Here is a 27,296-nt window from a genome sequence, read left to right as displayed (position 1 = left end):
CTTTCAGAGGTCAGCGCTTTGACAGTGCTTTGACCTCCCTCTTCTCCCGGCAACCGCCCTCGTGTTTATAAACAAAAACAGCCAGGAGGACTAGTCCTAAACAATAGCAATTCACCAACTTCACAGGCACTTCACTGGCTTTTATGCAAATCCCGGAAAACGACCGCTTACCAACATCCCTTTCCTTCCCCACAGCACAACAAGCCCCTCCAGAAAGCCCCAGAGCCCACTTCCAGCAGTGATACAGCCAAGGGAAACGTTTTACCTTCCAATTCTGAAAAGAGCGGCGAGAACTGGGGAAGGGGGGTTGGAAAGAAGAGAGGGAAAGAGAACGGGAAGCAGTATGCAAACTGAAACGATCGGATAAGAAAATAACTAAAATTACATGGGGGGAGCCAATAAAATTACCCACCTTAGTGTACAGGCAAGAAAGTAAATTTATACCTAAATCCAACAGTTCACAGTGCCCATAAACTAGGAATCTTTGTTGTGTGAGACAATATGCTAAACTACCTCTGCGGCAAACAGTGATTATAAAATACCTAGGAAAAAGTTATTTTCGCCCAAGGAGCCAAGTTTTCAAAAGAAAACGTGTAGATTTTACAGCTAAATAAAAGGCACCACCTCTGTGCTGTCCGTAAAAACTACACATAAATTAAAAGTACCGTTAAAAGAAAGCCTCCAGCGAGCAACATCTGATCTGACTTACGGAAAAACGGGGATAATTTAAACCACATTTAATTACAAAAGCAGTAAGCGAAAAGTAAATCAGTCATTGCTTTCTTCCAAAAATGTTCTTCGCCAAGGTATAATGACAATTCACACAGTTCTACGTTAAAGGCTAACTGAAGAACTCGGGGGATGGGGTACAAAAGGAAAAAGAAAATAAGGAACACAATAAGCAACCTTCTAACGATTTTCAGTTTTTTTGTTGAAAATGATGACGATGAGAAAAGCCATGAAAAAGTTAACGAAAATATACCTCAAGAGGATAGAGATCATCTCCTTTTCTTCTTTGTCTATCAGTCTCCAGTTAAAGCATATGGAAAATGTTTTCAAAATGCCTAGATTTGGCACATTGTCATTGCAAAGAGAGAAGCGTAGTGATGCTGTTATAGAAAATGAGAAATAAATTCAGGATTGGGTGCTGCCTCCTTCAATGCGGATTTATCTAAGTTTAATTTAATATTCCGCAATCACTGTATGATCGCATATAATTCACCAAGATTTTAAAGGGATTTGCGTAAATACATGGACTATGGGCACCAAGTCATCTAACTAGATTACTTCTTTTTTTCATTTCAGTTGAGTTCTCTCCTCCCCCCCCCCCCCATTAGATGCACTTTAAATTGCAAGTGCAAATAATAAAAAGGATGGATTAATAGCTTTTGGGCAAACAAACGATTAGAGAAAGAAGTGGCTTTAGTAAAATCATTCAAAACATAAAATCAAAAAGCACAAAATGGTTGTTTGTAAAACACTAAACCTTTAATCGATTTATTGGCATTCTGATCGATTAGATAAACGGAAATCTATAGTAAACATAAAGGCATTTAAAACATTTATCTCTCATTTCTAAACAAAACTTTTCTTTTCCATGGAGAAAGGGAAAATCTTATCAAATGACTAACAGGAAATTCTTCAGATATCAAATTACGATAATAAAATTATTTCCACATGGAGAGGGGTAATGACAATGATGATAGTAATTATAATAATGAATAATTCAACAGTCCTTTGACATATATAGAAAAACTGATTCTGAACAGCTCTAGAGAAGAGCTAGTTTTAGGGGAGAAAACATTTTATTAAGAAAATTGACTTGAAAACTGACATTTTCAACTAGACTTATAATTTAGGATAACTGTTAACTGCTAATTTGCCCCATTATCAAAAGAAAATCTGACTAACGTTCGTGGAAAACGTTGCCCTTTCAATCGAGTTACAATCTATTAGTAAAAATAAATATGTAAATACATGAGACTCGTCTGAATTACAGGAACTAATGTGGGCCGGCTGGAAGGCTGCGACGAGGAGGTTGACAGAATGCCGGGGCGGAGGATTTTCCCCTTATAATCTATTTACGTAGTCCATATCGCGCTTTCTCGATCTCAGGGAAAAAATTGTAAGCCACAATATATTTTACTATTTAGATAAAAGAGTAAGGGACGGCGCGGGGGGGGGGACTAAAATCCGGAGCAATGCAGCTCGTGGCATTCTGCCTGCGTGAAGAGGAAGTGTTGCTGGAACGGGTATTATGTTTATTTGATAAAGAAAATCAATGAAAGTGGCTGTAAAGTAGTTAGTGAGGCGTGTGTTTGGGACTGGGGTTGAATAGTGACTCCAACGGGCTGGTCGATCAGCTCTAAGAGCTCAGGAAATCTACCCTAAACCTCCGTCTCAGCGTTTGCCTCTCTCACACACACACATACCCACATTCACTACTACAGCATCCAGAGTCCCGAGTTTCTATCAGTCTCCTCCCTTTACCCCTCCCTCCTTTGGTCTCTCCTCTTCCAATTTCTCGATGGCATCTCTATCATCCCCCGCCCCGCTGGGGCTATAGCCTTCCTCTTACCCCACCGATTCCTTTTATTATCTTTCTCCCTCCCTACCTCCACCCCCACTTCATAGCACCTGCCCTTCCCTTTCCTCTTGACTTCTTTTGAGCTTCAGTAGTTCAGCGACCCTCCCGACTGAAAGACTGTATTCCTCGCCCTCACAACCCCCAAGTTGCTTCTGCTTGCAAAATGTTGCCGCGGGGACCGGAGAGAAGGGGATGCCTTAAGACTTTCGGCTTGTGCTGGCAGCCAGGAATTTATTTTAAATGCCAGAGTGATCAGTCTTAAAAGTAATAAAAGAGCACCTTTCAGCATGTGCAGAGTGCCCCTGTCACTACTGTGGAGGAAAAAAGCAAAGCCCACATACAGTATCTGGGATCACAGTTTCCATGGCAGGCGTGCTCCAGTGAGCACCCCGCCCTTTAACTGTGAATAAGAACCGGTATCATCAAATGCTGCTATCCAAACATGAATCCTTTGAAATCAACCCCACTACTTTCAATATCTAATATCTTTACTATATAACAAAAGATTTCAGTTGGTTAAACATCGCAGTCCTAAGCATGACTACTCAGAAGCTGGGAGAGGGATGGTCTTACTTCTCAGGTGACCATGTACAGGATTGTCAGTGCCGTAAATCAATTGGCTGCTGGACCCAAGTGATTTTACTTAGCAGTTCAGTGGGATATCCTACTGGTGATCATGAATCAGGTTGCGATACATTGTAAACTGACCACGAAATAAATCCGTGGAAATCATGGGAATTTCCTTTCTCTCCAAGCTGCTCAGGGTTTTGGTTCTCAAGATGCAATTCTCTGCACATTCATACCGGTAAAACTGAGGAGTGACAGCTCTGATGAGGACCAATACAAGTCTGAGAACAAGCAAATGCACTAGGCCTGAAGGGTAAAGCCCTTTGCTTTGTTTAAGCACAAACACATCCCGCACAGGTGGTGGTAGGCTTATTAGCTCCTTTTTTCTTCCCCATCTTCTATGCTTTGAATACCGTACCTTCACTCAGTTGTCAGAAAGGCTCCTCTACCTTGCTCCTCTCTCTGTGTACTGTATGTAGTTTCTTGCGCCCAGGGCGCACGCTTGAACCTGGTTTCTGTCCCCTACTCCATATTCCTATTCTGTCCCCTTTTATTCCATAGCCCTCCTCAGCCAATAATAATAATAATTAAAAAACAGAGCCTCTAAACCAGCCCTGTGTGAAGCCCATTTTCTTGCTTCCATTATCATCCTTAGCCCCTTACTAATTTTTTAAAAAGGAGGTGTTGGTGTGGGCAGTGTTACAACATGGCAGCTCTTAGGGCTGCACTCCACTTTATAGCTCTCTCGGGCTTGGACCTGATTACTTACCCTCACCTGGCCTTCTCTCTTTCTACGGGGAGTTTGTTTCTGGCAATATCTCCCCTTCAAAACTTAGTCTTCGTTTTGAAAAGCAGCAGCAGCCGCCACCTCGCCTCTGGCAGCCTTTCCCCTCTGTAAGCCCGCGTTTCGCCGCCACAGGCTCAGTTTGACCACGGCTGACAAAAACGGGCGTTATCTGTAACCCAGGAAAACATGCCAACGGCTCGCGCCCCAACGGACAGTGCGCGCGAGGTCTCCAAAATGGCGGCCTCGGTTTATCTCTCGGGTTTTTCCTTGCGGTTTCTATCGGAATTGGTTTCCTTTGGGGGAGGAGGGGGCAGTTAGCAGGCGACAGGTAAGCAAGAGGCTAAGTTCAACTCAGGTTTGTAAACAATAACGCCAGAGACCCTTCGGTTTGTAGTTGTGGATTGTATCTCCTACGAAGCCCTGCAAGTAGGGCAAATGGATCAGAAGGTGATTAACATGAAATGAAGGCGAAGGGTGGCAGGCCGGATAAAATTGAAAGGGAGATCTCTCTTTGGGAACTCATTGAATAGGTTGAACGTCTCAGAGTCCTTACTAAGGTGTGTTTAGTGGAAATGAAGCCCTGTTGCATTCAGAGGGGCTTCCTCTGAGGTTGCAAGATGCTTCTTTTTTGTGCAAGGCAGGAATTCTTCATGATTGAGAAAGTTCTTGCTGAACTAGGAAAGAGTCCTGTGCAACAGCCAAAGATGTTTACGAATTATGCTTGACGTGTCGAAGATGTAGCCATGGTCGTACCTAGTACAGTTTCTTGATGGCATGTAAAGGAGCACACCCATAGACACTGGTGGGACCTGGTGGTCTCACTGCTGATTAACCATATTAGGGAGGGAGAAGGGTCTCTCCCAGACCCTAAACTGTATTAGGTTAAAAAAACCTCTCCTAGCCAGCGTTGGCCTAAGACTGCCTAAGGAGACATTATATGAAATGCATGTGCTGGAACAAATTCACACCTTAAGGTCAGTGTCACTTGGGAAGGCAGTAAATGTGCATTCAGATTAAGTATATGATGCCTCTCCCTCAATCTTCACCCTTTAAGAATCCTTCCACCCATATGTTCCATTGTGGTTTCTTAGGCTATAAAAATCTGCTTCAGTCAACCACACATTAGAGTGTATCAACATATTAGGACTTTAGGGTCAACCTTGAGGAAAAGTTACAGAGGGTGGGAAAAGTTTTATTCAGAAAGAATTTAAATCCCGCACCCTGCTCAACTTAATCACCTATGAAGTGCCCCGTTTGCCCCCAAAAGTAGAGCAAAGTAGACTGCTATGCCAAATCATAATTCCATTATTATAGTCTCCAACCTTTCAGGATAGGTTGACCTATACTTAACTGCATAAATGTGTGTGATGGTTCTGAGGAGAGTCAGTGGGAGATAGCATAAGAGCTTCTAATATACTATAACCTTGTTTAATGTAGCACAACAACTGGGTTTTATTTAATTAAACTGAAGCTTAACTGAGATCAGAACCTAAATCTGTTTTTGGTAACCAGGATGAAAAAATAGGGTGTTTTGAATAAATGCAGAGTATATTAGCTTCACTATAGTCTGCACACATTCACCAGCCCTGCTACATCTGGGCTTAAGAAGCAGGACATTCAGTGTAGTGGTCATGAGTTTTGTGTAGGCTCTAATGCTGACGGTTTCACGTTAGAAATAAATTAGTTCAGTATATAAACTTACTAATATGCATGGTGTATGCCACCTGCTTCTTGTACTGTGTACCAATTTTATATTACAGCAGGTTACACTAATGTTCTGATTTTTGCTTTGAAATTAAATCTAACCATTTTGCTAATGTATAAAGAACTCTACTGAAAATGAATTTATTTCGATATTTTATTTAAATTCTGCACTGAATGCATATTTATGTCTTAAATATATGCATTTATAAATAAACAGGTATACATCTAAAATACATATTCTAGGTAAGGCTGCAGTTTCATGTGTTCATGGGAATGGCAGCCACCAGACCACAAATAACTAATTTGTTCACACATGTTGCTTATTGCAAAAACAAAGGTTTTCTATTACATCAAATGTATATGTATCTATTTCCATTTGGTAACTGAAGACTATTGGGTCCCATTTTTCACTTGCAACCTAGCATTTAGATCATGGTGGAAACCTGTGCCCCTCCAGCTGTTATTAGACTGCAATTCCCAGCAGTCCTAGCCATGGGACCATGGGAATTATATTCCAACACCACCTGCAAAGCCAAAGTTGTTTGCTCCTGATCTGGATCAAGGGACACAACTGGGACTCAGATGATTGAAAATATAAACCAAGGCTACACAGCTGAATCGATTTACTCCAGAATAACTTAATTGATGTATAGATGGAGAATTGTGTAACACTTGGTGGCTTTCTTCATCCAAATACAGATATGTCAGACAAGTTAGGAGTAATTTATTTAACGTAAAATATTTTAACCCACTTTTCTCCTTAAAAATAACTCAAGGTAACTTACATAATTAAAGAAAAAGTAAAGCTAAAAACCATTCTAGGAAACAGAAATCAAAACCAACACAAAAAACACATTCAAAGCAGCAAGGCACAATAATCCATTTAAAACCCTACTAAAGTAATCAGTCACTGAGGGAAGGCTTACCTGAAGAGAAAGGTCACTGCTTGCAGGACAACAAAGATAGGGCCACCCTGTCCTCTTATGGGAGGGAGTTTCAAAGTCTAGGAGCAGTAACAAAGCAAAGCATGCTGCTTATATACCGCCCCATAGTGCATCAAGCACTCTCTGGGCGGTTTACAAGTTAATTACGCAGGGTACACATTGCCTCCCCCAGCAAGCTGAGTACTTATTTTACTGACCTCGGAAGGATAGAAGGTTGAGTCAACCTTGAGCCAGCTACCTGGGATTAAACCCCAGGTTGTGAGCACAGTTTTGGCTGCAGTACAGCAGTTAAACCACTGCACCACGAGGCAGTGGTTAAACTGCCTCGTGGCACAGTCTCCCATACACCCACCAAATGTACCTTTGAAGGTGGCAAAGCTGAGACAAAGGCCTCTCCTGATGATCTTAACACCTGGGCAGGCTCATAAAGGGATATGCAGTCCTTGAGATAACTTAGACCCAAGCCACTTAGGGCTTTATAGGTTAGAACCAGCACTTTGAATTGTGCATTCACAAATTAATCCCTTTTGAATGGAGGACTTTTCCTGCTCCATGTATTGCTGAAGGACTACTCATATCATGTCCCGCTATTAGCTGGGTGAGCAACAGTGATGGGAATTAAAGTCCAACAATATTTGGAATACCACAGATTTCTCAACCTTACATCAGGCATTCTTATCCCAACAATAGAGTGGCAATTAAAGTGGAAGACTATAATCCTAGTAAGAGATAAATAATGTTTCACTCTGTGGGGTTTACTTTTGAGTAAACACATACTGTGGAAGAGGAAGCTGCTGTAGTGAGAAAGATACATTTGTTTTTTCGTGATTGTATTTTATTGTCTCTTACCTATATATCATCATATAGTGATTTGAAAAACAAAACCAATAAAGGATGTGACAGAGCCAGATAGCATGTAAGCAGAGTATTTAAATTTAAGGTGCTTGAGGTTATATACACATATATACACTTATCTAAGGATCGAGCAAGAGGTTGGACCTGATGGCCTTATAGCCCCCTTCCAGCTGTACTATTCTATGATTCTTTGAAATCCTGAGTAGGCACGGAAAATTGCCTCACACCAGATTAGAACAGTTGTCCATCTAGTCAAGAATTTTATATATGAGTTACCATTTGTTTTCTCTAGTTTTAGTTAGGCATCCTTCAGTCTCGAAAGACTATGGTAGCGTGCTCTGTATGGAGGGCTTGGAACAGCGCCTAGTGTGGCTGAGAAGGCCAATTCGAGAGTGACAGTCCCTTCCACACTGAAGACAAATCCAGTTTTCTCTAAAGTCACAGAGAAATGGTCTTTCACACTCTTTCCCCATCATTTAATGGGAAACATCGGGGACTGAAGCTGCAAATCCATGTTCTGCCATGAGTCATGTCCTTTATAAACCTGCTTAGGACTACAGTGCTATCTCATTCAATTTAACAGGCTAGTTACTCGATTAAGCAAGCCGTTAAGAAAGCACAACAATCCATGCCAACCAGTAGTAGGATAAAGTTCCAATGAAGGAGCTACAGCTCAGTAAATCTGCTTCCATTGGTCCTTGGGCAGATGTGGTCCAAGACATACTGCTGCCTGATGTGAAGTAAAAGATATCTCTCCCCCTCCCTATTTTTACATATAGAAATCAACTGAAGTTGTGATGGCACAGCTTCCCACATTGTATTTAGGGGCCAGCAGGCTGGCATAGGGAAATCAGGGCAGGCCAAGGTGTGTGCAGCTGTGCCTTGCAACGCCTCATCACCATTCCTCATTCTTCATTGTTATCCTGCTTTACCTAATAAAAAGGTTTTGCATCACTTCTTCAAAACTGGCAAGACATCCATCAGTGACATTGTTGCATCAAGTTATTGTATGTTTTGCAACCCATGTATCCTGACCTGTCTGTTGGGATGTAAAGAGCTGCAGACTCTCATAGGAAGTTCTGTGAGCTTCCAGAAAAGCCCGGTGAATTAAAGCATCCCAGTTTCATATAACAGATGAAGCATTAGAGCTTTAAAAGAAATGGCAAGAACAACACCGATGTTTTGGAAGCTACAGTAGTGCAAGTCCCTGTTTGCATTGTTACCGGAACAGTGGGATAAACTACAATCCATTCTGTATAATTTAGCTTATAGTTGTTCATGAACAGCACCGGAAGTCATTTAAATCATGGTAGTCAGAGATCATGCCTTTGCTTATTCTTGACTGCTTGACAGTAACATGTGATTGCTTCCGCAACTGTACTTCAATGGTTTTTTTGTCACCTCTTATAGTTTTCAAATACTCTACAAAATAAAGGAATGATGTCACAGATTAAATTGGTTTATATGTTGCTTTTCTGGATGTTGCTGAAGCAGTCCTTTGAAATTGATGAAAAATTAAAATTGATTAATTTTTCCCAGGCTTTATGGCAGAATTTTTGTTGTTCTTGATATGAAATGGATCGTTCCTATAAAAATAAAAAGCAGTGCCCTCCAGATTTTAGCTTAACAACAGGTTTGGGAAGCAAATATAATTGTATGCATTGTAAATTATCATTTAGGAACTTCTGACCATATGTAGAAGGTCTTTCTCAAATATAACCTAGGAACAGACTCAAAGCTCATTTAGTTATTCCACTTTACACTACCATGTCTGCCTTCTCTTTTTGAAAAGATGTTTTTAAATGCCTAATACAATTGTTTTATAATTGTTATACTAGATTAATTTGTGATCTTTGAAATTTTATAGATATTTTGTATTATGTTTTCTCCATGAAAGAATCATACTCTTTCTTCCTCCTATCCCTGAAACAATTCATAATGTAGATATGGGTAAACATGAAACGGAACATTGAGAATGTAACTTAGAAGCCTTTCATCAGTCTTATTATTCCACTTTCATGCTTACTTTAATTTGATATCCACTACAGAAATCTAGTTTTAGCAAACATTTCTGTTGACATATGAATGGCTAAAAACTACTAGAATTATTAGAGGAAAACAGAAATGTTATAGATAGAAAATAGGTGTATATTCCCAGATTCACACTTGATGTTAGCACAATGTACAACAAAAATCTTACACAATGTTGCTTGACATTCCTTCTGAAGCAATGTGATACCAGGTAGTTATTACATAGTATACATATATTCTTTATGCTCAGTCAGGTTGTATACAAAATTATTTTCCAATTTAAAACTATATCATTACAAGAAGGAAATAAATATATACATACTCTCTCTCTCTCTCTCTCTCTCTCTGTGTGTGTGTGTGTGTGTAATACTTGGAATTATTGCTTTATAATTGAATATAATATTAAGTGGTCGAGTAGACCAGATAGGCGGGGTATAAATCAAATAAACAAATAAAGTTAAAAGTCTTTAGAAGTACTAAAATAAAAATAACTTTTAGACAAAAATTGCTAGAAGTTTAGAAATCCGTTGTAGGCATTATCTGTTGCATGGGTATTTGTATAAGTACACAATGGGATTTCAGCCCTGGTTTAGTAGTTAATTGTCTGAAAATCCTCACACCTCTTTTCATAGTGATTACCTTTATAAAACCAAGCCTATCTGAATATGCAGATAGATCTGATTTTTTTAACAGAAATATAATACTGCATATGGTTTTATATGAAATAAAATTGAATAAAAATGCTTAGAAGTAGTTTCAAAAGCTAGACTTTTCCTTCTAGTTTTGACACATTTTCTTAACTGCAGAGCAAGTGCAGTCTATATTTGATATTCTGCGTCTTTTTCAATCATACCTTTTGTGCCTGATGTACTATTATTGATATGAATATATATCTCACAACCTGCTGTGTATATCTAGTATGTTATCAGTTTTGCACAGGTATACATTGTTTTTGTTTTTGTTCAAATAATGAATGGAATCAAATTTAAATACTCTTTCATGTGACTCTCCAAAACATTAATAACAGGAGTTCCTTGTTCATCCACCTCAGGATGGATATGGTGTTTATAGAGTTCATTCTTGACCTTACCTGAGTAAGTACTTTAAGTTAAAGTATGAGATGCACCTAGAGGGGTAATACATTGAGTTTAATAGGAAGACAGTTAATAACCTTTTTTCATCCTCATGCACTATCAATCATGGCTGTCACCAGTCTGCTGAATCAAAGCAAAAGTGTTCTTCACAGATGACTGATTAGAAACGCAAAATCACAAGATCCATCTTCATGGTCACTTTTATTATAGCCATTTTTAAACTGACAGCAACCTGCTCAGTTTCAGTAGCACAAATAGTGTCACTCAGTGCAGCTAAGCATGAGAAGATGTTGGTTGAATTATACTTAAAAAATAATTAGGCCTGAACCCATTTGTAGAGAAAACGAAGAGCTCCATCTCAGTTTTTCCATTTCCAACCATATTCCACCTTTTTATATTTCTTTTCATTCTTCATTGTACAGTAGTAAAAAAAAGAAAAGAAAACTTTGAGGATTTCCATATAGGTTGATGATCCATTCATGACATTGCTTTTGACTGTTTCTTTAAAATGCTTGCCCCTCTCAGCTTTCTCACCTGTATCCACATTTACATCATTAAAATCATTCATCCTTCTTCTTTGCTACATCCTCCTGAAATCCTTGCACTGGTTTCAAGTCTGCTCTCACGTTCTGTAAAAACAACCAACAAACAAAATCCGTCATCTTCAAAGCTTTTTGTCATTTTGCCTGTTTTCTTTTGCCAAATATACACCTATTATTTATCTCTGCTATTTTAGATTTACTATTTGTCATACAAATAAAAATATTCTGTGACTTAAACTGTATGTATTTTCTATTGCTGCTTTTTTATGCCTAGAAATGCCTTTCATGGGACCTATATTATGTCATCTCTTTCCTTTACATCCCTTTGAATCCACATAATGCTTGGCAGAACACTCGATCTTCAACCACTGTAGACTCATCCTAATTTATATAAATGCACAGAAGACATATATTTACCTGTTTAAAATCCACTTACGTATTTTTTTCTTGGTAGGGAGGTAGCCTAGTTAGTCTGTAGTCTGTTGCAGCAAAACCACAACGAGTCTTGTAACACCTTGATGACTAGCAAGCTTTATTTGGTATAATGAACTTGCATGGACTGTAGTACATTTCTTCAGTGCATGGTATCATGACCCTTCTGTTTCCTTCATTGCATATTTTAAATTGTAACTTCCTCAGGCAGGGACCCATCAATGTCTTGCTATTTTATATACATTGCTTGCTTTGTATCCATCACTGTCATTGTCTGAATCACATGCATAAGGTGTGGGTATGATTACTAGCACAATTTAATTAACGTAGGATTTTGTTTAACTGCTAGTAAATGCTTATGGTATGATGTTAAGACAGGACTAGTTCAATACAATACAAAACTAGGGATTATTTGCTTCAACTTCCTCTTCTAAGGGAACTAAATAAACCTCACAGTGTAAAGCCAATGCAGCAAAGAGTGCTGAAGAAGAGAAGTCCAGCTATTAAAAACATTTTATATTTATTGGCATGCCAGTGTAATTGTCCAGAAGTTGTTGAAAGCAAGATTTGGATTCCTGCATTGAGCAGGGGTTTGGACTTAGTGGCCATATAGGCCTCTCCCAATTCCATTATTCTGTGAATCTATATGACACACAAAAGATGCAAGCAGAGTGCAGAGAATAAGTAGAAAAACCATGCAGATAGTAGAATAAAATGATGCAACTAAAAGGTCTGAAAAAGTGAAGCCCAGCTTTTGTAAACATTTTATGCTTATTGGCGTGTTAAAGTAATTGTTACAGAGCTTATAAAAATCATAGTTTAGGATTACATCTCCTAGAATTTTCCAGCCAGTATGGGCACTGGCCACACTAGATCAGGGATTTTGAGATTTATGATACAAAAACATAGCAGGTCTAAGGTGTGATTTATCATTTATGCTGGTGCAAAGGTTTATAACCAGAGTTCAGTTAAACAAGTTTTGCTCCCATGTAACCTGCACTGACATGAAATACAGTACATAAGTTTCTAAGGAAAACATGATGGAAAGTAAAAGGCCTGGAACACAAATATTGATGAATTAAATATTTGGATTTGCACCTATCACAGTAATATCCTCCTAATGGCAAAACAGTTTTCATTTGTTTCTACTTCAGTAGTCGTTAGTAATTATGACTAATAAAGAGCTTAACATGTTGAGCTCAGCTCAGGAGACTTCGGTCCAAATTCTGACTCACTGCATGACCTTGGCCTAGCTACCTCACAGAGTTGTTGTGAAGGGAGAGAACAATGTCTTATGCTTTGAGTTCACTGGAAAAAGATGGGATCAAAAGGTAACTAATTATGTATTTATTAATTTATTTTATTATTGGTGGTGGTGGTGGTGTACCTTCATTCTTAAGCATCAATTTCAGATGAGAAGTAAAAATTCTGGCAAAAAGATGTATTTTCATTATCTTTTGTAGTACAGTGTTAAGTAGTTTGTGATGTCCAGAGAAATGTTAAAAAGCCACCTAGGCAAATAGAATTATTACAGAAAAGTGAGGTATTCTTCATTTCATTTAAAATGCTATTTTTCTTGGTTTATGTGCTCAGTTACTGTATAAATGTCACAAAAGCTCATGTCTTAAGAGTCAGTTTGCATGGGTTTGAATGGAAACATTTGTTCCTTTATATTGCTATCAGCGTTTCATCATTTGATACATAAAACCCCAACCCATATGTGGATTCTGCAGAAATTAATAGGACACACAGAAAGTTGTAGCCAATGTACAGTATATGGCTGGATCTAGCACCAAGGTCTGGCTTAAAGTACCTGGGCATAATAAGACTATTAGTGTCTAGGATTCCTGAATGCAACCTTCCTAATCCAAGAAATAATACTGTCTTCATTTGGTCTGCTACATTTACAATTAAACCAGTTGTTCTATAGATATAAAGTTTTGATTCCTAAGAATCTAAAATAAAATACTGGAGTAACATTTGTGTAGTGTTATGACGAGACACAGATATTGAACTTCATTTTTAACTTTTGTTGTTGTTGAGAATGGAATAAGCTTCCTGGTCCAATGAAGTTGTATTTAAACACTTAAATTATCATTCTGAATTTGTGCCTCACTGATGTCTGAGGTATAACATGAGCTTAAATCCTAAGCAGTTGTCCACTGAACTACACTGTGGACCTTGTGTAGCTCTACTGATGTCATATTCAGTTTACAAGAATCCCTATGTGTATATTAGAGTTCATATACATACACAGCTTTAACTCCACCCTTTGCTTCCCTCATTCTTGAGGAGAAAAGTGAAGCATGGAAAGTACATGTGCACATTGAAGCAGCAGCAGCAATTTATTTGAAGGACATTGAACCTAGCAAAACTGTTACATTATATTTAGTACTAAAAGACATGTAAATATTGAAACAGTAAATACATAGAAAACTATATTTGAAGAGAATACAGTTACATGAACAAGTTTTAATCCAAAACTGTAGGAATGTGTTTTTTTCAGTTCCTACCTTCTAAGATGATATTCCTTTCTTAAAAAGAAAAAGGAGAGAGAGAGCTGCAAATTAGGATCAGTATTTATTCAAACATTTTAAATATTCTCCTTCAAAAACACTAACATCAATATTTATATACTTAAACATTTCCTTGACTGGTGTTTGTTTTGGTTGGATTTAAATGCTAAACCCATTCAGCACAAGCTTTCACTGTTGATAGGTACTACTTGAGCCTGTTGAAATAGCTGTCACAGATAGTCAACATATGATGTATATTTCAGATGACCAGACTATCATGTGATAGTTGTCAACACCATGTGAAAAAACTGGCAATGTTTATCCCTTTTATTTTTGGTGTAATTTACAAAACTAAATTCTACAAATATTAATTCCCCTTTATTTGCCAGAATCATTCCATCAGAAGTACTGTCAATATTTCAACTGTTTCTAACTATAGCCCTATAAAAGGCGGTGGGGAGAGCAGAATTTGTCCTGGTAATGAAGTCTTCAAGCTTGTGCACAGTTTTTTAACCATGAGCCACAGGCTTCCAGACTTGTAAAGTCAGTGTTCCACTGAAGTAGAATAGTTAGAATGGAATTTTGCATTTAAAATCCATGGAGAAACAGTTTTGCCATAGACAGCTATCTCAGTTCTTCATAAAGTTGTTTGCCCCACTTTTAAAGTTATAGTAGCTGGCAAATGGTGATCTGGGTAGATGACCTTGAGTTACTTCACAGAAACACACATTCTTCACATCTCAGTCTAAAAATGAGAGCACAGACTGGGTGCACTATTTGCCCAGAATCTTACTGCTGTTTGTGAAATTTGCATTTTCAGATACCAAGGTTTCATTTTAATTTTGCAGTTGGGTGCATGACCAGATACGCAACCAAAACATACCTGGCACTTTGTCAAGTAGTTGCAGTTAGTTACAGGAAATTGTACAAACCTTTTGTGATTGCCAATAGGCTTCTGGTATTCTCTGTTTATACAGAAAGTAAAGGCAGATATAGATTAAAATATTCCTGCCTATACTAACTTCACTATCTGTGTGCAGCTGAGTCATAGGATTTTTCATGTACAGCAGAACTATGCAATCTACTTTAATTTGCAGATCTCAGATGAGTAAGGTAGTATGTTCTAATAGCCTGCTGTACTCAATGACTGCAATCCTATGCAGACTAATTTAGGAATAAACCCACAGTGAAATTTACATCCACGTAAATATGCATCGGATTTGTCTGTTCAAATGTTTCATTCTCTGAGGCAAAAAAACAAACATAGCTACCAAATGCTTTCATCTATTCTTTGTATTCACACATATAATAATGCAAACACAAAACTGTAATATTTTATATGGGAAAAGCTTTATGCAAAGATGATATCCCAAGGATATAATCTTAAGTGTACTTACCTGGAAGTGTCATTGAAATCAATGAGACTTGCTTTCAAGTAAACAAGATTAGGATCTTGTTGTAAACCTGAGTCACTCCATTTGGCACAGAACCTGTGAATTCTTGAGAGTTATATTGATATTTGTATCAGACTTCATGAAGGCAATTAAGGTTCCTTTAATAGCTTCATCCTATTCAGTTCACTGTATGAACATCTATGGAGACTGATTAAAGAGAGCAGGAAACTATTTATCGTGTTTTATACCTAATTTCGCCTAAGATATATCATAAACAGTACGATGTTTTCTGCATTTGATGTTTACCTTGAGGATATAAATGGTATTTAATTATATGGCTTTCTGGAACTTGGACATATTCTATTTTCTTGTGGAACACTGACACACTAATACTGACTGGCACATGTCTAAATCATAGATACACATAACTGATATTAAATTTGTAAGCATTAACAACAACAACCCACCCCCCCCAGTAAGCTAAGAAAGCAAAGAGCACCCTGATAATAACACAGATGGTATCTTGATAATGAAGAATTTGCTGGGGGAAATTGCCTGTAATTAGGCAGTTTTCCCTTTCAAACATATATTAGAAATGTAACATTAAACAAGCAAATTAGGTAAACTTGTTCTTAATTTAATCATGAATAATGTTGCACATAAGAAAATAAAAACTCACTTTTGGGGCATTAGTCCTTAAGCAACATTTCATTTTATGGAGGATATATAGGGTTATAACAAATAAAACAACAAACGAAAGCCAAGCAAAATGTTTTCCCCCTTTATAAAAAAAGAATGCCTCATTCTTTCATCAAATAATATTAAATGGCTTCACATTCTAGCTTCTTCTGTTTTTAAGCAGTACAACATAGGTAAAATTTTACTACAGCATGCTACAACTTGATATTGCCTGTATTCTATAATAAAAACAAGAAAATATTGGCAGACATTTTTAATAATTACAGAAAAATCTAATTTTGTATAAAGCTGTAGGTTGATATTCTTTATTATTCAGGGCCACCATCTGCTGAGATATAGTTATGGTTTTCAAAAATGCAGTCTCATATATGATTGACATTACTATGAGCGTAATCCAGACACAGTTAAGTAGTTTTTAAATACCACTGAATGGAAGATATGCACAGCTTGTGCTTATCTCTTTGGATTAAAAATAATAATTATGACTGTATTGTGTCTTTTTTTTTTCTTTTAATGTCATGATAGTTGTGCAACAAAAATTTTCAGAACTTTCACTGCTTTTCTTCTACTTTGGATTCAACGAAGCAAATAAACATAAACAGAAATATTCAGAATAGCAAATGAAGTTGCTACTGTGATGGTATTTAATAGATATCAAGTTAAAAGACACTATGCTCCCCCAACAAATAAAATAAAATACTCAAAGCTATCTACATGAATGAATGAAACAGAATCTGACAAACATTTTCTTCCAGTTCAGTATTTACAATCAGATAGTTCCAATTTATGGGAGATGGTCCTCAGCTTTTAAAACTAACAGGCACATGTATACACAGTAGGAGGCACAAGCACAAGATATCCCTATACTATACCTGACTTTTTTTCCGCTTTAAACTACTATTATTTCAGTATTTCTCTCTCTTTTTTATATGACTTTTTCTCCTCTTCCTGGCTAGGGAAATAAGACACATAAGAGTGTCAGAAAGTGATGGTGATGGGGACACTGGGCTGGTCATCCTTCAGCAGATATTTGGGGTCCAAAACCATCTACTGTATCTCCTTCCTGAGATCTTTAGAAGGTGGGGAGGGGACAGAAAAAATGATAAAATTCATTTTGTATATTTAAGCAAACACTTTCACTCATGTGATATGTGTATGTGTGCACTTCAGTATATATTCTCTTGAACTGTTATGTTCATAACTGTGCCAATAATAGTATCTAAGATTTTTGCAGTAATTTATTTAAAATTAATATTTAAAGCAAAGTTTGCATTTGTCATTGGAAACAGTTGTTTTCTTTGTTCTCCAGATTCCCAAGCTCATCATCTTGCCTGAGAACACATCAGTATACTACTTTTCACATCCTGTGCACACTAGGCTTTTCTTTTGAAAAAATATGACATTAAACTGGAAATGTATAGGATCTCTCTATAAATAGAGGACATATCAATTTGTATTTTAAAACTATAAAATTAGTACTTTATCATTTATTTTCAGATCATTGTACTAGTCAGTAAAAGTAAGCTACTAGGATAGTTTATTTCCTTCTCAAACTAACTTATGTTTAAGTATCACACATATGTTAAAACAGCATATAATTCCATTACAAAAAGGACAATTATTTTTAGATAAATTGCAACAATATTTTGTCAAATAGTATGTTAATGTAATAATACTTTGACAAAGGAAGTAGGGAATCAGTTTGAAATGAATCTGCAGTTACAATAATGTAATATTGCTCTGGGGACAGAAGAGTGCATATAGGCATCTCCAACCCTCTTCCTTATTAAAATGGAGCAGTTTTGATGCTGCAGTATTTATTTTCATATATAACCTTTACGATCCCCACTCCCATCACCATAGTGAATGAATTTGGGCCTTACATTCAGTTCCATGAAACACTAAGGTTTGCCTCTTGGTATAGTATTCCCTCTATAATGCATCTTAGTTTAATTCACTTTTAGCGAAACAACAAGGTTCACTCTGGAGAGCTCCTTATAACATAATTTAGCTGGACCTTTCCTTAGTAAAGGTTTTCTGGTTTTCATTTTCACTTCATATTCTCAAATAAAAGATCCTTTGTTGTCTACCATTTGATTGGACTTAATGAAAAACACTCCATTTTAACCTAACAGTATTTCCCTTTGAATTTATTATATTTAAGGACACTGTCAAAAATCAAGCATTTAATCTCAGGTTTTTATACTTAAAATTATATTACTATCATATGGCTCAGTGAGGTGATGTAAAAAGGGCACAGAAGAGATTTAAACCAAAAGTTGAGTTAAAAAACAAAACAAAACCTCACCCCATTTTAATATGAAACTAAATACTATGGCTAATGTGCAGATTGGGTATGGTAGTTGACTTTAAAGACTAACATGTGACAGGGTGCCAACAGCTGAATTGTGCAGTATTGACTAAACGAGGTTCACTGATTTGTATTGAGGCTAATATCTTCTTTAAACAATTCCGTGTAAATTGTGCGTATAAAGTCATTGGAAGCTGTTTCTCAGGACAGCATCTCCGGCTAGGTACCTGCTGGAGTGAGGAAGATAATCAATAGAAAGAAATAGAGCTGAGCATGAGACTAGGAAGCTTCAGAGCAGTTAGTACTGATAAAAGTAGATGATGTCAATATTTGGGAATAATACAACTCTAGGATAACAGACAAAAGAAAAGTGCATATGTTGGAGACTGTTCAAACAGGGGCAGAATTAATGCATAAGTGCCAGCTGTTGCCCTGGGCTGCAAAAGACATTATTTATTCCAGGTATTGTTAAATTCCTGCTGAAACACCAAGGCTTGTGATAGCATATGAAAAATACTATTTCTGCCAACGAGGAAATGGGAAGGATTTTTTTTTTTGTTTAGACTCTACCTAAGCTGTGAATGAGTTCCCAGAGTCAAAGCATCTCAAGATCAGAATCTTCTTGAACTAGTGAAACAAAAGAATGTCAGAAAAGTATTTTGTGAAATAAAAGCCACAGTTTCTTTGGGGGAAAAATGAATGTTTGCAGCCATGGTAGAGATAGAGTTGGAAGTTGACTCTGTATCGTTCAATGTTGATCTTTGGCTCTCAGCCCTTAACATTTTTACATATAAATATTATTTCAAATAGACACAATGGATTCTCATGCAACATTGTAACACTATGAATTATTTTAACCCTAATGTTCTCATCAGTACCGAACTAATGGTAAATTTCTACTAACTTAATAGTTGAAATCAGTTTTCTTCTTGCTGTCAGGTGATGAATTTTTGTTCTTCTGTGCTGATCTTTCTGTTGATGTATTATGACATAGTCTGTCAACATGAACAGATATGTGAAGAGGAGATTGGGTAACTGAGACATATACCATGCCAATGGCTCCACTTGAATTTTAAACACGAGTATCATGTTAGGATTCAGAAAGTAGGAATGTGTGTAGTAAAGAATGCTATAATTTTGATGTAATTTAGGCAAAAGCAAAACAGGTGGGCTATGCTATGATTCTAAAAGCAGAAAGGATGAGGTAATCCCAAAGCATATTCTGAAAAAGCTCCCTGATCTAAGTTATTAGCTTCTTTAAAAACCTGGATTTGTAAAATGCCAATATATAAAAAGCAAATTAATTTGTGCATATATGACGATTATCAAGTACAGCTATTTTAAGCAATATTTTAATATGAATTGTTCTATTGTCACAAATGTTTTTATTGTTTGGTCTTAGATCTGGATTAGATCAAGTAGGTGATTACTGTGTCAGCTAGAGAGGTCAAGTTCTATACATTTTATTTTGAGCACTATTAAGAAACTTCTTTAAAAAAATAAAGACATGTGCCTGTACTTTGGACCAGGGCAAAGTGCGGCCCGAGGGCCACATACGGTCCGTGAGCTGCTCCTGTCCGGCTCGTGGACAGTTTTGAACATCAAAACCATTTATAGCTTTTTGTCTAAAGTTGATCAGTTGCTTATCTTTAACATATTGCCAAAAACCTCTTTAGTATTTGTAAAGATTAACAAGTTTAAAATAAGAACAATCATAACATCACTGTTTCATTTTATTTTTAAGTAAAGTTGGTTCGGTAACCGAACACAGTTCAGATTTTTTATGTGGCCCCCTATAGAAATTAATTGCCCACCCCTGCTGTACTCTCTATGTATGCCTGTATACGTGCTTGATTTCTTGCCCACCCCCTTCACCAGCACACTCATTTCTATACAGGCAGATTGCAACAATAAAAATACATTTCTCAGTAGCCAATATCTTGCCAAAATACACAGAGTATGTCCCAATAATAATATATGTTTTTTCTTATGAATATCACAAAAAATGCAATAAATCACCAAACAGTACAACTATGCACCTTCAAGATAAAGTAAAATTTGCTACACATTACAAAACCTTTATAATTTTTCCCGGACATTATTTTGCACACCACTCTTCTCTATTTTTATGTTTTACTGTTTCAGGTACCTGCAATTTCTTTTTAAAGTACTGTAAGATATAAGAGGCTCACATCCTACGTATCTGTAAAAATGGCTTCATTTCAAATAAAGCATGTATTTTTTTGGGGGGGGGGAAGAGACAAAGTTTTAAAGAATCTTTTAAAATCTACACTTCAACTAATTTGTTAATCGTGTGCCACTTTTAGCATTTGTCACACATATAGACCAGGAAATTGGCTCCATCTCATTCTAGCTTTCTGCTGAATTAAAAATCTTTACTTCCAAAGAAGAGTCTGATGTGGAGAGAGAATAAATTTGGGGCTTTCTTTAGTAATGCACATATATTTCCATACATTTCACATCCTAAGGGAGTCTATGAATGCATCCAATAAATACAGAACTATAAAGTATACATCCAAGAGAAGTGATTCCTCATATTTTACATTCTTTATAGAACTCTTGCTCTGAACAGATTAAAACTCAAAGAAAAATTACAGGAAGGTTATGAAAGATCCAAATCACTATTTTAAGGTTACCTGTTTAGTAAATAATACTAGATGTTTTAGATCAAAGGAAATTAGTGAGTGGCATCTTACAATTGGAAAAATGATAGCTAGAGCCACCCTAAATATCCATACTGGGGAAATTTTGTTTGGATAACCGTTTATATGGAGTTGTTGGCTATTCTCACCATATATATTAAGGTCAATGAAAAGAGCAGTTTATGGGTAGATGGCAATAATAAAGAGCTAGCTCTTAAACATGATTAGTTGATATCTATTAAAGTTCTGCTGCAATGAAATATATACCTCGGGTGGAGAAAATTACCTATTTCTGTCTACGAAGATAGTTTTGTTCAAACTGTATATTACCATATCTCTAAAATACTTGTGACTGCATTGTGGGAAGACTTTGCAATGTGATAGATTTATGAGGGTTTGACAGAAACAAGGGTAGAAAAGATTATGGTGTACTTGTTTAGAAAAACTGTGAATAGAAGGTTCTTGATTTACACTGACATATATCTAGATGAAGCTTTAGCTTGCAAATTGCCTAGAGGAGCTATTTTTTATTGAGTGTTTGATGGGCAGAAAAAATGTGCATATCTATTCTAAAACATCCTAGGAATACCAGTGTTACACATGGAGCTGTAATAAAATATTTTCTTAATTTTTCTCATCATTGTATATCTATTGTTTATTTCTAATGTTTGTTTCCAGTGATCACATCCTATGAGTTGAACAATATTGGACAGCAGTGTATACACTTTATGTCTTGATCACAGGGACACTTTTCTTGAAGTAGAGGCTAACAAAGGACAGATTTAATAGCCCCAAGCATAGTCCCCTGGACAACTGTCTTGTATAGAATCCATTGGAATGAATATGTGCTACTGCTGTGTGCAATATCTTTGCATGGTATGGAACATGCACATGAGTTAATTTTATATTTTGTTTTCTCATTGCACCAAGAGTTTTGCCATCTAAATATTTGGTAAAATCTTTAGTAATGCACATCTAAATATTTGGTAAAATCTTTAGTAATGCACATATATTTCCATACATTTCACATCCTAAGGGAGTCTATGAATGCATCCAATAAATACAGAACTATAAAGTATACATCCAAGAGAAGTGATTCCTCATATTTTACATTCTTTATAGAACTCTTGCTCTGAACAGATTAAAACTCAAAGAAAAATTACATGAGAGACAATTATATATATAAATTCAAGGTGTATTGTAAGACAAGTAGCTGAAGGATGATTCTTGCTGTACAATGGATTATTTTTGCTGTACAATGGTATTTCCAGATCTATAATTCTTATAACACTCTTCAGTATTTATTCATATACACATAATTGACCAACAGGTCTGATCAGAGCCTAGATATTTACTTTTTAAAAATATTTTTTGGTTTTATTTTCACTCAACCCCCTAGGTCTATTACACTTTACATTATTTGTAAGTTTGGCACTCATTGGGATGGCAATACTAAAACAAAAAAGGAAATAATTATGCTAAAAAGTAATGACACTATTTTTCAACTGACTTTTGAAAACGGTAGGGTCAGCCTTGGTGGTAGTCATGGGACTATACTATATCCTTTTTTAAGAACTTTATCTTACACTACATATTCTTGAAGGAATCTTTCTTTAGTAGACATTGTGAGTAACAGCAGAGCAAAATGCATTCTCACTTAGGAAAATTTCATTTCTAGGCTTATTACTAATAAACAATTAATTATTCTCTAATTAGCATTATTCCTTCATTTTTATGTTCCCTTTTTGATATTATATAATTTTTAATAAACTTACAATTTAAAATAGTTTATAGATACTCTATTGAGCTGTATATGGATGCTACATTCTGCAACTGGACATTGATACCTTGAGGAACCAGACTTAGTACATATTGGGCAAAACCCTGTTGTGTAACTGCATCAGCGTACCCTCAGACTAAAGTAATAAAACACTTCATATCCCCCTCCTTTTAGATTCAAAAACTTCCTGGGCTCCCTTTCACCCCACGGAAGCCTTTGGGAGCCTCAGAATTGGGAGGGAAAGTTTTTAATAGTAAAAAAAAAAAGTGTTGCTGGATTACCTCTGCCATGATCAGGACCGCTGGTGGTGGTCTAGCAATGCCTTTTTACTATTAAAGGCTTCTCTTCCAATCCTGAGGCTCCCAAAGGCTTTCCCAAGGCAAAAGCGATGTAACCAAGATTGTTGCATCATCAGACATAAAGAAAACTGCATGGATTAGTCAGGTTACAGCTGAGCTTTTGAGCAAAGAACAGGAGGGGGCTACACCATGTTCTTCATCTTAATCAGCAAAATGTCTTGAGCTAGCTATGACTGTACCCACATTATATAAAAAAAGCAAAGGAATAATTGCAATGTAAGCAAATCATAAATGAATTGTAAAATTGTTTGAGACATGATCCTAAAGACAAAGAGAAACTATGTGAGATACTCTTGTGGCAGAGTGCTAGAGTAATGGTCTAGAATTCCATCGCTTTAGAGTCAAGAAGGTTGTTGGATGAGCCAATCTGGCTTCATGAGATTACCTCATAGAGTTCAGAAAATGAGCCAGGAGTGCGACTCATACATGCCTACCCAGCTTCTTCGTGGAAGAGTAAAAATACCAATTCATTCATGGTTTCACATGAATACATTGCCCAAAATGTGAATAGAAAACACCATAATGAGTACTTCAGGACAATTGTGAAAACCTCTAGAACAGCAGAAGTTTACAGAGTTCATATTCCAATAATAGTCTGATCTTACTTTTGCTAACCATCAGACAACTTGTTTTAATCTCTTAGTAAGAACAGAAGGATATTCTGTCTGTCATTCTAGTGTTCACTAAGCACCTCTCTACTTTGCCTGCTATTGTTGGGTAAAAGGCCCTAGGCAATGGTAACTACATTGTCCAAGTGGCCTTTGGAACATAGGAGCATTCTAGTGATATTTATGAGGCAATGGTTCAATGGTGGAAAAACTTAGTGATAAAGCAAAGTAAAACACAAGAACGCTGGATAGAAGATGGAGAAAAGTAGCAGTCTTTATTGGGATATTATACTCCACCTTTCCATTCTAGTTTGAAAATATCCAAAGCAACATATATTAAAATGTAGTAACTGTCAAAAGCAGAATATGACACACAAAGGTAAGTCACAATTATATTATGTGTGTTTGAATCAGTGTAATTTATGGACAAGTTGATTTACCAAATCCCCATTGATTCAATGAGCCCACTCTTGTGCAATTTATTATCTAACCAACAGGATTTTGGTCAGTGCAATTATAGTATTATAATAGTGAAAATTGCAATTTTCTTTAGAAGTAGCACATTCTTGCTTATTCCATTCTTACTAACCAATACATGTTTCACTATGCATAAATTAAAGCATAGAAGTGAATATGTTTTCAACAGAGGCCTTGAAAAGCTTTGTAGACAGGAAAAGAATCCCAAAGATAATGCATTCATACTATGAATTTTGTTTGTTGTTGTTATGCATTGTTAAATCTCCTCCAAAGTATGAATACTCTATGAGAAAGCAAACTCCAAAATATCTTGTCTTCAGCATCCCTGCTCAGCTCTTGCAAACTCAAGTCTGTGGTTCCTTGAGGAAGTCAATTCATCTCATATTTGGTCTTCATGTTTTCTTGCTGCTTTCAATCTTTCCAAGCGTTATTGTCTTTTCCAGATAATCCTATCTTCTTGTGATGTGCCCAAAGTAGGACAGCCTCTGTTTCAGCATTTTTGCCTCATGAGATAATTCAGATTTAATCTAGGACTCACAAATAATTTTTGTCCTTCAAGGAATATGACATTTGTCTTTTCCAGTGACTGCAAGAATGAAGAAATATATCCCTGACTTTACCACTGCATCCAACTCCATTGTAACTTTAGTAAACTAAAGAGTTTAAGCAGGACAATGGCAGCATTTAATTTTTTTAATAAAATGTGAGAAGTGAAGTAAAATGTCACTTCTTGTATTGCAGCAGTTAAAATGAAGAGTGGAATAAATGTGTGTTTTGGGTAGATGTACATCCAGTAATTCATTTGTAAATAATATGACTGTGATGCTATAACAGGATATTCACACACACAGGAAAACTGTTGCATGCAGCCAGAGCTACTAGGCATTTCCTTTTTCATATCTAAAGTGATACTCTACTTTTTAATTGATTATTGGACTGTAATGGTGAAAAAAGCTATAGCATAAACATGGGATGAGCAACTTGGCCACTTTGATTTTTTGAAGGGCAAATCTCATAATTTCTAACCTGGCTAGATCATATGGAAATTGTTGACCAAGAATATTTGGAGTGTCATAATTACTCAATGGAAATATATTGTAGGTTTTAGCTCTATAAGTTTTATTTTTCTCTGTGCATTTGTCTGTTGCATATATTCAAGCCCATGCAATTGAAATACCTTTTGCATTATATCAGGTTGACTATTCTTTTGTGTCTAGCTAGTAGGGATGTATTGATTACTGACATTTTTGACATTTGAGACCCCCCCCCCCCCCCAGAGATCTGTATTTCTTTATCTTGGTGTTGCTCTTGCCAATTCCAGAGTCTTACTCTATTCAGTTTCAAATAGTTGGCCCTCAACAGGATGGTACACACATATTTGAAACTGACCAGTGTAAGAGCCTGAAATTGATGAGAGCAACAAACATCCTGCAGAGAATAATACTTCAGGCAGAAGTAATTCAGGAATATCTAACTTGCACAGCGTTCTGTGTCTAGTCATGCTGGCCACATGACCACGGAAACTGTCTATGGAGAAATGCTGGCTCTATGGCTTGGAGACAGGGATGAGCACCGTGCCCTAGAGTTGGACATGACTGGACTAAATGTCAAGGGGAACCTTTACCTTTACCTAACTTGCACAGGAAATCAGTGAGAAAGGTGAAAATGGTTCTGTTTTGAAGTCTAGAAGGCATAACATACAGGTAAGGTATCTGAAAATGCTATGAAAGGTAATGTAACAATATAACATTACAGCAGGAAAGGTAAAGAGGAAAAAATGACTGATGCTCAAAATCAACCTGATTAACATTTATTGTTTGTTTGCATAGTAGATTTGTGTAGATGCTGATAATTTCTGCATGATATCTAAGGAATTATAGACAAGAGTTCCCAGGAGAAAACAGGAGACATTTGGCTGACCAGGAAATTTTAGGGAAAGGAGGGGGAATAGCAGAAAACCCCATAGATACCAGTAAGATGGACAAGCATCTAAATTCACATCCTAAGATTCACTAATAATTTAAATATTTTATATACAGGAGAAGTAGTTACACGTGTTATTTTAGTAAATATATTTTCTGCAAAATGTTTGCAATAATTTTATATTCTTGGTCTTTAACTCATCAAGATGGATTAATATTATGGAGTAAACATGTGCCTCACAATTTACTCCATAATAAAGAGAGTAATTTTATTAATGGAACAAAAACAAAGAACTTACAATGGTGGAAATATTTTGTTTCTTGCTGTGACACCAGAGAAATATGAATATCTGTGACAGTGCTATGGAGCAGGATGTTTAGAAAAAAAGGAATGGGACATCTTCTCTCCTTTCACTACAAAAATGACATATGAAGATTGCTGCTGCTACTGGTCCTGTGACTTGTGCCTTGGTGTGTGACTGCCCTGTGCATTTTTTATTTTTATTTTTTGACAGGTGTGAGTAAAGCATAAAGAGGAGCTCGAAGAAAAGTGCACACAGCTCAGCTGTGGAGAAGTCTTCTTGAAGTTGGCTTTGAAAACAAAGGCATTTCAAAATGTATCATGCAACTAGTTGTTTTATTTGTTTTGTTTGTTGCTTTTGTTTTGCAGCTTTGAATTCAGCTATGAACTACTATGGGAAAGTTCCTTTAAAAGAAAACTGGGGAATATTGAAAGGAGAGAGAGAGAGAAGCAATCATATGAACTTGCATTGTCTGAAACTCATAGTAGATAATTTCTAGTAAAATCAAGTTAATATAATTTTCTGTACAACTTTTTCAAGAGTTCAAACCTTTCTTGTACTTTTCTAGTTGATTGATTTAAATGAAGATACTAGGTTTGATAGATCTTTGGCCATTGGTTCATCAGCATAAGGAGGGTCAGAGGTCTCCTGGTCCTGGTTTAGAGAAATATTATCCTTGCAGCCTGTTAGCTCCTAAAAATATCTTGGTGATATTTTAACAG

At 36.5% G+C, this 27,296-nt stretch overlaps 1 protein-coding gene across 3 annotated transcripts in view; it reads right to left on the bottom strand.

The window, feature by feature from the left end:
• ZFHX4 (zinc finger homeobox 4) overlaps window positions 1–26,794 on the bottom strand; it is a 271,320-nt gene extending 244,526 nt beyond the window's left edge. For 2 of the 3 annotated variants that reach the window (XM_072999052.2, XM_078393540.1), the window contains exon 1: window positions 983–26,794. The gene's annotated coding sequence lies outside the window, so the exon portion shown is untranslated. The remainder of the gene's footprint in view (window positions 1–982) is intronic. The other variant, XM_078393536.1, reaches the window with a different exon arrangement.
• Between the last annotated feature and the right edge of the window lie 502 nt (window positions 26,795–27,296).

This window comes from Pogona vitticeps, chromosome 4 (genome assembly GCF_051106095.1).
Source record: "Pogona vitticeps strain Pit_001003342236 chromosome 4, PviZW2.1, whole genome shotgun sequence".
Taxonomy (NCBI): Eukaryota; Metazoa; Chordata; class Lepidosauria; order Squamata; family Agamidae; genus Pogona; species Pogona vitticeps.
Note: the sequence above shows the minus strand (reverse complement) of the source record. Positions and strands in the feature narration are given on the sequence as shown.